This window comes from Trachinotus anak, unplaced genomic scaffold (assembly GCF_046630095.1).
Source record: "Trachinotus anak isolate AG129_WGS33_773 ecotype Australia unplaced genomic scaffold, CSIRO_AGI_Tana_v1 ptg000012l, whole genome shotgun sequence".
Classification (NCBI taxonomy): Eukaryota; Metazoa; Chordata; class Actinopteri; order Carangiformes; family Carangidae; genus Trachinotus; species Trachinotus anak.
The window spans coordinates 11,895,796-11,908,517 of NW_027273863.1; the positions used below are offsets into that span (position 1 = coordinate 11,895,796).

Sequence of the window (12,722 nt, forward strand, 5' to 3'; positions counted from 1 at the left end):
CTAAAACCTCACACTACCAAGCACCAAACAGCAGGCAGACACAGTTAGCGACGAGCTGGTGGACATAGTGGAGCAGCTAAAGAGCCAGATATTCACTTCAGGAGGTGGTGGAAACCAAAAACAGAGCTACAAGAGAGTGAATATTGGACTTAGTTTGCACATTTCATTTCATTTCATTTGGTGTGGTGTTCACAAACGGTGAGTACCTAAGCAACTGATTGCTAACAAACTTATCATATCAATTTAAAAGGTGATATATCAGCGTTACGTTCAGAACATGTTTCGGATATCCCAAAGTTACCAAACTAAATCAGTTAATGCAGTAAACATACTCACACGTTTCCTTTTGCGTCACCCTGACCGTGTAGCTAGAGCCTGTATGGGACTGTATGGTGTTGTCATGTGCCTTCAAGATGCACAATATTTCTAGTGGAGTTATGTTCCTGAAAAAATATTTTGGATTCACACTGTGTTAATGCTCTGACAAGCCAAATGTGTTGTAATTAGGAAAAACAAACAGATGGGCATTTTCATTACAGGCGTTAAACGTGGGTGTGTGTGTGTGTGTGTGTGTGTGTGTGTGTGTGTGTGTGTGTGTGAAAGAGTGAGAAGCGTGCTCACACACACACACACACACACACACACACACACACACACACAGAGGGAGTTAATGTACGGTTCCAGAGTTGAGTTACAGGTTTTGTGAGAAAAATTGAATCAACATCACCAAGAAAACAGTTTTATTGCTTCTTTGTTTTGTAATTCCACAGTATTTTTATAGCAGGTTCCTTATTTCTCACTGTGAAATACTGTGAAATTGTCCTTTATATCCAATTTATTTCAGCATTATTCCCTCATACTGATAGGTCTGCTGTACATTACAGTTTAGCTGGTAGAAGCATTCTGCCATGGCTGTATATTACAATTTGATCTGATTTGCTTTTCCACTCCTGGGCTTAAGTCAACACCCACCTACTTAAACAATAAATTACATGCATTTCTGTGCAAAGCATCCCATGTTGAGTGAGTGGAAATAGGTAAGGTCCATGTTTTTCATTTCAGTGGGAAGCAGTAGTGAAAAAGCTGATAGGAGACGAGGACAGGGCATTATGAAAGGCTCCATGAAAGATGTTTACCCTGTTATGAAATATAGTCCTTGAACATAGTGCAGCGTCATTGGTCGACACAAAGAGAAAGTGGAACATGGAGTTTTTAGTAACTTACTGGAAAAAAACACAGATAGAAGACCTGGGTGATGAAACAGGGTTAAAATTGGAAGTAAAGTAGGTTAAGGAGTGAGTTTGCAAATCTTTAGTCAGATTCCCCTCAGTGTCAAGGAGGCAGAGTGAGGCAATAAGACTGAAACGCACTGTACTACCAGGCCAACTAGGGCAAGTCTTACCTGCAGCAATGAAGAAATAAAAAGCTACTCGTTTAGGTCTTTCATTATCTTACAATTTCCATCACAGTGTGGAATTATGATAGAAAATAGATGAGTTACAGGACGGAGGAGCAGAGTAACAATGTGTGGAGGAGACTAGAGAAGGCTCGGCTGAGGTAGAGTTACAGTAGATTAGAGCTGAGTTTAGACTGAAGTCATATGCAGCAGAAAAGACTGGAGCAGAACAGCAGAGAGGAGATTCTGTTATAGCAATAAAGTTAAAGGGGCACTCTGACAATTTCACAAATAAATTTAGGTTTACCAGACACTATGCAATAAACCCTGGCAAAACAGTCTGAGAAAATAAGATTGTTTGGGATTGGGATTGAGACTTTTGATTTTTTAACACAAAGACTAGAGGTGTGAAGTCTGAATTAAGTAGGTATTTAGGAGGATGTGTTGGTCTAATGAAAAATGCCAATGTTGCATTATGGGAAATGTAGGATCCAGTGGTTTTGGAGCTTGAACAATACTTGGGACTAAATTTTAAAGGTATAAATTACAAATCACTTTGCTGATTCAAATTGTTTTGTTCAGATTTACTGACTTTGTAGTTTGTTGACTTTATTCTAAGCTAAGTGATCAGCTCTCTGTTCAGATATACGTTAGTAAATATAACCGCAAGTGAACGCAACGCCATTCAGGATGTTCAGTGCTGATTCACACAGTCCTCAGTTCAGTAGTACGTGGGCCTGTACAAGCAATGTTTGCAAATTTGATAGTTCAGTAGGTACTTACAAGCAACAGTTATCACATTATCATTGTTGCTGTGCTCACAGAATTTTAATAAGCTTTTAACAAAGAAATAACAAATTGTATATTATGGATGACTTGAGAACAGTGCACTCAGTCACCAGTAAGTGAGTGCTGCGACTAAAAGCTGCTGATTTGGTCAGTGATCATTGGCGTAGACCCTTAAATCAGAGGTAAAGGAACTATTATTTACTACAACTTTGGTTTTATTTTTTCAGCTCTGGTCATCAGTCATATAATAATAACACTGTACTCACTAAACTGCTGAGATCTGGGAATGCTGTAACACTGCTAAAATATGTTCATTAGATAATCAGGTTTTAAACAAGCCATTAGTTTTGACGGATTAGCTACCACTTAATTTGTAAGTAACACTGAAAGTGGGCATAAACATAATGTTGCTAATGATCCCTCGTTGCATAGGAAATCCATGATTGAGCACAACTATGGAAACTGTGCAAAATTGAATCAGGACGTTTGTTTGTAAGCTGTGATGAATGTTGACAATGGACAGTTTGGGTTGTAATCTTTCTTTTTCCCTCTGTTTTCTCTCCTAAAGACATTTGACCAATTTGTCGGTTTGATAAGAGCCTGTCTGATCATTTGACCACTCGTTTTTTTTTTTTGCAATGTTTCAGCATTCTCGGATCTCAGCCATAACAACAAATTATCATAATCAATAGAAATGGAGAAGTGGAGAGGAGTAGAGTACAGTTAAGTTCCAGTAGAGTAGAGAGCAGCATGGGAAAGAAGAGTTAATGCAGAGTTAAAGTAGAGTAGCTGATATGTAATAGTATATGTTTTTCTCTTGGGGGATGTTAATGAACATAATAAACCTGCACTGTGTGTGTGTGTGTGTGTGTGTTTGTATCTCTGTGTGTGTGTGTTTCCCTCTCTCTACATGTGTAATGGATAAAGTAATGGCCCAAAGCTTTGACAACAGAGCTTCCTGCTTTCAGAGCTGTGTGGGTTTTATCTGCTGCTGTGAAGAGAGCGACTGCCACAGATACTGGATGAAAGCAGGAGGAGGAGAAGGATGAAGGCTGAGTGTGGCACAGACCACAGATGCTGCACAGGAGAGCTCATTAGAGACACACACATACATGAATTTAGTCATACCTACACACCCCAGTCATGCATGAGAATGTGGACAGTCACACAAAAAGACACGAGTACAAGCATCATTGACACACACACACACACACACACACACACACACACACACACACAGCTGCTCCTCCACACATGACCTGAATTTTAACTGCCAAGGTAGATCAGTGCTTAATTGAGCATGTAAAAGGTGTGTGTGTGTGTGTGTGTGTGTGTTGCTGGGGGGTTGGGGGTATTAAAACTGTCATCAAGTCTGAATTAAAAGCTCTCACACATCAGCTGAACTGTAAGAAAAGCACAGATGTGAACTGAACACTACACTTCAAAGATCAAAAAATTCCAAAGAAAAGCTTTGCCAAAAAATAGTCTGGTCCTGTCCCGGAAGCATGGAGCTCAAACATTATTATCACTGTAAAACCATTTTTGATTTGGGAATTTGTAGCTGCTTGTTTTTCACTCCTCCCCCAAACTCCCTCTTCCTCTGTTTGCTAATAGTCTCTCCACTGCTGTTGCTGTGATCTTTTTTTTTCTTCACAATTTCTCATCTCTATTTCAGGCTGCCAAGACCTCCTTTCAGTTTGGCTTCTGACTAATATTTTTCTTCTCTACATTAATATCTACATCATTTTACATTTTGATCCCAGTGACTTAAAATCTCTGACAACTAAAGCAAAACAACAATGACAATGTGATTTGACAACAAAAAAAAATAGCAGATGGAGTTTGCTTGGTTCTCAGGGAGATGATTAAGTTGTCATCATGAGACTTAAGGTCCTGTATGTACCTCTGGAATCTTCTGAAACCTACAGAAATCTTCTTCGCTTTTGATTTCCTCAGATAAACTCAAGGAACATATTTTCCTTTATGGGCTGAGAAAAGTTCTTCTCCTACTTAGTAAACACAGTAAAACTAGAAAGAACCTTTTGGACTATCTGAAAAATTGTAATTGTCAAAAAGCTGAAATCGGGCTCATGAAAAGTTAATATTTTGGATACATGATCACTGACTCGTGGTCATACTCTATGTATGAGGAGATTACAACAGATTTTTGATCAAAGTTGGCGTCTGGCATTGGATGTGAATGGCCTCCTTGATCTTGTAATGACAGCTCATCCATTTCCTTGACAACTGAGCAAACACTATCCGCTGAAGAAGACCGTGAGACGCTGTTAAAAAATGCTGTTTCAAGGGAGCGAGGGAAGGAAGCAACAGTACTGTATAAGCAGTGGAGAAATATCCCCCCGACACTGGTAAAAGAATAAAAAAACAAGCTGAAAATCTGCATGGGTGTGATGTGGAGCAGGATCCCTGGTGAGCTCAGTGGACAGCTGGTTCTGGTGAAGACTGGAGGAATGACAGAAATGACAGCTGACAGCAGCAGATAAAGGAAGAGATTTTAAAGTTTGACAGCAAAGGCTCAACGATGTCTGATCGAGTGAAGTGAAAGTTGTGACGTTAAGTTTAACATTTCCTACATAGCACTAAACACAAACTACAGATGAGCCTGATGTGAATGTCATCAGTTTTGCAGGGATTAGGTCATAAATTAAAAACAGAAGGACATGAAAATTTCACCAAAGTTATTACGACTCATCTTAAGGGAGACATGAATACCTTAGCGAATTTTATAATAATCCATCCAGTGGTTATGTAGACAACTCACTCTAACCTCAGTCCCATGGTGGTGCTGAGTCAGAGGGTCACCAAAGTCATCCCAGTACATCCTCTGGGCACCATGAATATCTGTACCAAATTTCAAGGCAATCCATTCAGTAATTGCTGAGTTATTTCAGTCTGAACCAAAGTGTTTGAGCGACCATCTGAGAGACAGACAGACCAACACTGACATTTTAGAAAGGGCGAAGGGAAAATTAGGCCAAAGCAAACAAAAACCAGCAGGCCTGTGGTTAGACAGTATGGAGGTAATCCATGTGGTTAACATCGTTGCCCACCACGTCTCCCCGACTTCCTCCATGACTGCCCTGCTGCCGCCCAGATGGGGCCTTTTGGCTCGCAAACACTTAAACACAGCGTGGTGGCTAAAACAAGTCTGAACTGCTTTATCAGCACAAAGACTGGAGTTTATAAAATCCAGTTTAGTTTAGACTTCTCTCTACTGGGAGATATCCTGTTTCCCCTCTTTTTATGTGGCATGGTTATTGGCTTGTTTGATCTCTTCACATTAACAGCATCACCGTAAAAACAAACCCAACAGGAATACGTCTGCCCAGCAAATAATAAGCAAACACCGGAGCCTAAACGCACTGCGCATCTCGACCAGTGTGGAGAAATCATGACGCCACTGAAAGACTCATTATGCTCTCTGTTTCCTACTGGGGACAGTGTGTGTTAGGATGCTGTAATAGCTTTCCAGAAGTCGTTTTTGTGTCAACATCCTCATCCGGCCTCCCTTGTGTATTGTGTGTTCTCCATTGTGCAAGGATGGAGAGTGATTGACATTCTTTGTCTGTTTGGCGAGGTGCCTGACATTTCTAAAAGTCACAGCTTACATTAAGGCCGAGCCAAACCTCCTTGCATGTGTGTGTGTGTGTGTGTGTGTGTGTGCACTTGTGACTCTGTGCAGTGCATGTGCAGTATGTATGTGTTACAAACAGTGATTGAATATTTAATCCTCTAAATTTTCAGCATAAACAAGCTCAGATATCCACTTTCACTTCCTCCGGTGAAATGTATGTTCAATATTCACAATTTACAATATTTTGCCAATACGACATCTACTGTGCTGCAGCCGTGCAAATCAAAAAAAAGGCAAAGCCCAAAATCTTTATCCTGCAACGTCAGTTTTGGTGTGCTGATGATCTCGGGCTGTTTTCACACGTTCAAATGAGCTTCCCGGAGCAGCTCCCTGAGGCTGTTGCAGTAAAACTCTAACAGTTGCGGTTAGTGCGTCTCCATCTCTTTCCGCTCCTCCTCCTGTCGTGTTCTGAGGGAATCGGAGATGCAACAAGAGCCGGATGAATCTCCCACTGCTCTGTTTGTCTCTGCTTTCCCCATCACGCTCACAGCACTGATGAGGGCCCTGTCAACAAACTTGTCTGTAAATGTGCCTGCTTGTAAAATAAACACACTGACTGGATCAAGAGCATCAGTGGTAGGCTTCACACTGCTGCTAGTATTTGTGTGTGTGTGTGTGTGTGTGTGTGTGTGTGTGTGTGTGTCTGTGTGTCTGTGTGTGTGTGTGTGTGTGTGTATGTGTAAGCCAGTGATTCCAATTTGAATATACTCTCTTCTTTGTCTTACAAAGTATTACAAAACACGCTATTGTGTGAGGATGCCAACTACACTGAGCCCAGAACTAATGTTTGCAAAAGGATTAGAGGCTAACCCATACGCAACAATGTTAACACACTAAATATGATTAAATATGACTAAAATATGTTCTGTGAGACATCAAACAGCTGTGTTTAATCTGAAATTTTGCACTGAAAATTGAGATTTTGGAAGAACATTTTTTGTGTTTTGTGCAATCACTGCGAAACAAAGAACACCAAGAGAGCATGGTGAGGTATTTACATGGCTGAATCAATGAACATTTGCCCGGAGGATGTTTAGCTGGCTTAGGCCTCGTCACTTATTTTGTGTCTTCACTAGTTACTCAGCTCTGCAGATTTATGTGCTGACAAAAACAAAAAGCTTTTGTGTCGGCCAGAGGTGCACTTATCCCATATTTGCACTTAAATCATTGTCAGTGCTGCAGTCTACAGGGCATCAGACAATATCCATGCATCTCTGTGATATTCACATCAGATGACCCCAAACTGTAAGTCTACACTGTTCAGTAACAGTAACGGACCGAATCAATACTTGTTATTGGAAACTCTTGTACCTCTGCGGCCTGGAAACTGATCAGTGGCACTGTGGACAGACGATCTGTCCTCAGCTTCATTTCCAGAGGATCAATTTCCAGTTCAATTACAACACGTCTTTCTCCCCACAGTCGACCTTGTTTATGCCCCAGTCAGCTCCGAATTCTTCTGTGTTAGAAGTTTGAGTAGAAACACACAACAGTTTGAGGATGTGTCATCTTTATGTAGGTGCCTTCACTTCCTCTGAGGTTTCTCCATTTTCTGAATTTATAAAAGAAACAGTTCAAACCACTGAACTGTATGGTGAGTGTTTCAGCACAGCTTCTGTTCCTTCAGTGTCTCCAAACATTGCAGGCTTCAGATAACACCACCGTCAACATGTATTATCCATGTTTAATATCTTAACATCCTTTACTTTTATTTCCCCTTAAAGTTGGTAAAGCTCTAACTAATATGTTTAGTTTAACAATGGATGAAATGATGAACCAACAGGGAGCCACTAAGTCTGCAGTTCTACAGCTCGACAGAGATTTTTTAGTGTCTCTCAGCTCATTGTTTTGGTTTTATGGCCCACAACTTCACTGTTCTGGTTCACCCTCACTGCTCTCATCAACCTCATTTCCAATCCCAGCCACAGCAGGTGACTGACTTCAGGAGAGCACCTCAGATAAACCCGCCTCTCCAGCACTTAACAGCAGACAGACAATGTTAGCATCTAGCTAATGAGCACAGTGGAGTGTTAGATAAAGATATTTCCCCAGGAAGACAGAGCTGAAAGGTGACCAGACAAACAGCTCCAAATAAAAGCTCCACGTATATAATAACTGTATAATGTCATATCATCGTGTTGTGTTTACAGCTTGCCAAAAATAGGAGCTTTAAGGTCAGAAAAATCACTTTACTCCAGTGTCTGGCAGTATCATATTATTTATCTGGCTGTTCCAACTTCTGATTGAATCCATATAATATTTGAGTGAATTATTTAAACCCAAGGCTGGAACTTTTCTGCATGTCTCGTCCGTCCCATTTTTTAGACATTCCTCAAAATCCAGTCTAGAAACATTAGAATCTGAATAAAGTTATGCAGGTCTGAACCAAGTTTGACTGTACTGCAGGAGTTTCTAATGACTAACCCAGAGGCAGGTCAGTTGGGTTAAAGTGAGGTTAAAATGAAGGTTGCAAAAAGCTCAAAACCAAAGCTTCATCACTTGCCTGACTACCAAGAGTGTTTCTCTTTGATTTTAATTTGTATTACCGACGGCCTCCATGTCTGCACAGATAAATCTAAAGTTTTAAAAAAACATTTCACCTCCATTCTGTCAAAAATGCTTCAATTCTCCAAATAAACCTAAGATCTGAATGAGTGAAATTAAAAGAAGCACTTTTCCTTAAAATAAAGATTTTAGTTCATTTTGGAGTCGCCCTGATCACCATGATTAGTGGCTCTATTAAGATTCCAAAACCAACTCCTGCCTCCATTACACAAGGGAAGATGCATAATTCAAAACCATCTTGAGCACAGAGACTGCAGACCTACAGTATGATGAATGACAAAGAGGAGTCTGCTGCTCCTCTACTCACTTTATCATTGAGAGGAATCCGTGAAAGAGCTGAACCTGTGGTCAGATGGCCTTGATCAGAGCTGCCATCAGCAACAAACATGCTTTTTTTTTTTTTCTCCTTTGTTTATAATGTGCTAACGAAGACTGATTCTGTTTGGTTTCTATTGACCGTGCTGCAGTGATGACATGCTGGCTGTGGGTTGCATCTGAGGCAGCTGTGTTTTCACTGAGCAGTTGTTACAATTAAGTCTGCTCAGCATCAGTCAAAGGTTACCCCCTGAACACATTAATTGGATGGATGGATGGATGGATTTTGTCTCATTGGAACAGGTTGGTATGTGTTTGAGCAAGTTGTCATGATTCGTAGGTGTGTGTAAATGTGCGGAAAGAGGGGATGTGAGGATGTGACATGAGGATGTCAGGGGTTTTAGCTGATGGTCAGACTGTCTGTGTAAGCTCATGGGTAAATTCTAATTTAATTCACAGACACCAGATAAACCTTTGAGGTTTATGTAGGATTATAGTCATATAAAGTACACCCCCCAGCCTCTCTCTTGCCCCCCTCCCCCTCCCATCCACACCACCACCCCCTCTCTCCCCCACTCTTTGAATGGGGGCGCTGGAGCCGTCTGCCTGTCACCGCTTGCCTCTTTGTTCAAACTGATTCTGCTTCTCTCCCTCAGCGTAGCTGCTGGCGAGGAGGGGGGGGTGGGGGGGGGACGGAGGGAGCACCTTGCTGTGCGTGTGTGTGTGTGCGTCTCTTCCGACATTCAGCGTGTGAGGATGAACGGCGCATAAGGCTGCTGCCCAGTGAGGGGAGGACAACGCTGAGGAAGGAGTGTAAACTCCGGGACGTGGAGCGCCTGTGCACACGCTCGCCCCGGTCTCTGCAAAGTGCTGCTTCACCCTTGTTTCGTTGCTCGCCGTCTCTGCATCCTCCGGGAGCTTTGGAGAGCACCTGCACTGAGGCGCAAAGCTTTTCGCCCACATTCCAGGGGATTGCACCACCGAGACGCACCTCGTCTTGTCAAGGTAAGAGTGGAGGCAAGAAGACGGTCTGCTTCGCATGTCCGCTTTACCAAATCAATCATTTGCTCAGTGTGGTCATGTCTCAAGTCACCGGGAGGCAGGAGGCTCCTGAGATCGCTCAGCTGCTGGAAGACGGGTTTAAGTGTCTCAGTTTCCTGCTCACCACGTAAAAACGCACTTTTTGTTAAACCGGAGCAAAAACAAGGCAAATGAATTTTTTTTTAAGTGCTTTTCACATTGTCCCTCCACGCAATATCAAATCCTATGCATATGCAATAAGTGCAAGTAAGAAGTATTTCATGTGAACCAATCAGTGCCTTCTCCCTGCATGATCGAGCCTCAGCTTCACACATATCGCACCCGTTTGGGATATCTTTAATTATTTACTGGTCAAAGCTTTTAATATTGGTCTATATTTACGACCCATGTAGGAGCATGCATAAATCATCAACTCGCCAAGTAACCTTGTTAGTGTGTCCTTCACATCTCGAGAGATCTTGTCTTCATATCACAAGAACTTTGTGCTTTGGTTCACGTAGACACACATCTTCCAAACCTTCCTTTACAGATGCCTAAATTAAAAGGAATCAAAGGGGGGGGGGGGGGGGCTGCCGTCTGTCGAGTGATGCAATGGTGGAAGCAGATCTGAACACTTGAACAGGTGTTTGTGAAATCTATTATGTAAATCAGAGTCCTTTGGTGAACAAACAACATGTGTTGAATAACTGCCAAAATCAGATCTTGTATTGGTCCCCCTCCAGAGCTGTCACCTGGGCATGACATTAAAGACACTGCTATGCATAGGAACTGGATGATCAGTGATCACTGCGTCTGCTGGTTGCTTCACACTAACTTTGCTTTGGTCCTAAAAGTGGCCTGATGTCAGAAAAATTAGTGATTGCCTGGTTCCAAGCTGGTGAACAGATCATTGAGAGTGTTATATTGATGGTTGCCTGCTCTGTAAACAAACACTGGCATGTACAAATCACGGTGAAGGAGGAGAACAGTTTGGGTCACCTTGACAAATGAGCTGTATTGTCTGAGAATATGAGAGCCCCCGCAGTCCAATAAAGCCCATTCTGTTCCTATTCACCGCTTCAGTCTGGAGGAGTTCAAGTCTTTTCTTCTCTGGCCTTGTTAGTGCGCCCACTACCAGCTGTGTGTTAGTGCCATAAAGCAGGACGAGGTTAACTAGGCAACACCACGTTATAGACGAGCTGGAGTTGAGGAAAGAGGGAATGTATGTGTGTGAGAGATAACATGGAAGTAGAGCGCCTTTGGGATGAGGAGAGAGGAGAACGGTGAGGAATGAGGCTAAGAGACCCAGCTGAAAGTTTACAACATGCATTTTTCATTCTGTCCGGATATGTGTGTGTGTGTGTGTGTGTGTGTGTGTGTGTGCGTGTGTGTGTGTGTTGTTTGAAAGAGCCATGTGGGCATCCATGTGTCCCGGCACGCATACAGTAGTTGTGTGTATGTGTCTGTGTCTTCCTCTGTGTATGTAGATGACTGCACTTATACGAGCAGAGGGATGAGACAGCGGTGTTGTGAGGAACAGAAGAGTCTGATTCTAAAATAGAGTACGAGCTCAGTTCAGCTGCCTCGCTGTCTGTTGCTGCACACTTTGCACTCAGTCAGCCTCAGTATTGTTTATCATGTCTGGCTGTGAGCCGTCTGCAATTCGAGGAGTCACTTTGCGTGGAAGATGGAAAAAGAGTCATGTGAGGTGCCTTTTAAACAGATTAAATACTGTAGAGCTGGAAAGACTGGTCAATTAATCAATTTGTCAGTCAACAGAAAATGATTGGCAGCAATTTTAAGTCATTGTTCAAGCAAAAATGCAAAACATACCCTCATTCCAGCCTCTAAAATGTGAGGGTCTGCTGCTTTCATTTGCCTGATATGATTGTGAACTGAATATCTTCAGTTCTAGTTGGACAAAATTTGGAATTGGATTTAATTTTGCATGATTTTCAAACATTTTATACAACAATAATCTGTAGATTTACCAATAATGAAGATTGGACCCGAAACAATTTGTTGATTAATCGATTGACAGTAAATAAATCAGAAACCGGTTTTGATAATCGATTAATCATTTGAGTTATTTTTCAAGCAAAAAGGCTGACCATTTGCTAGCAGCCTCTCAAATGTGAAGATTTACTGTTATATCATTGTCACTTGAATATCTTTGGGTTTTAAGACATTACTGTGGCTTTGGGAAACTGTGCTGAACATTTTCTGACATTTTATAGACTAATTTGTAGATTAATCAATCATGAAAATAACCATTAGTGGCAGCCCTAAAGTATAATAGCCTGATTTTCAGAATGAAATGAATCAGAGGAGGCAGTTTATCCCTGCTGGTCATAAATGTGCTGTTTTTTTCTCTGGTTTCCTGGTATGAATGCATTTGGAGGGCCTTGCTGAGGGTGTATTTTCAGTGGAAGCCAAAGGTAACGCTCAGCCAGGCTTGGATATTATTCTCTATGGTTTGAAAGTACCCATTCTAATATGTCACTTAGGTGATTATGGGGTGTATCCCCCCCTTATACAGTGTTAATAGCTAACAGAATGACACTATATAAATGCAAATCAGTACCAGCACTCGCTTATAGAGGCCTAGGTATGATCAGAATAAGCCTCACCTCTGAGAATCACAGGCTTGTTTCTTTGTGGTTATCTTTCTCTGAAGATGTGTTGATTTTGTTTAGATCTGATGTGTAGTGTTGTACAATGGAGTAAATTTATGAGACTTCTCTGTTGCAGTAACTGTAATTCATGAACGACAGATCCAACTGTGAACTGGACTGTGAACTAAAGTGAGAGTTTTATGATCTCTTTGAACTTTCTGGTCCGTTTACAGCCAGAAGGGGAATAGGCATAAGACTAACAATGACTTCACAGTGACTGGAGCAAAAACTATCCACGTTTTCAGCACTGGACAGCTCCCAAATCTCAGAGCCCAATGATCCGACCATGAACATTTGTCAAATAGAA

The 12,722-nt window shown here is 41.7% G+C and overlaps 1 protein-coding gene across 1 annotated transcript in view; it reads left to right on the forward strand.

Annotated features, from left to right (window-relative positions):
• The first annotated feature begins 9,447 nt into the window (after positions 1–9,447).
• The window catches only part of LOC139629495 (neurocan core protein-like), a 45,994-nt gene continuing 42,719 nt past the window's right edge, over positions 9,448–12,722 (forward strand). Inside the window, exon 1 of the mRNA XM_071492141.1 lies at positions 9,448–9,725. The gene's annotated coding sequence lies outside the window, so the exon portion shown is untranslated. The remainder of the gene's footprint in view (positions 9,726–12,722) is intronic.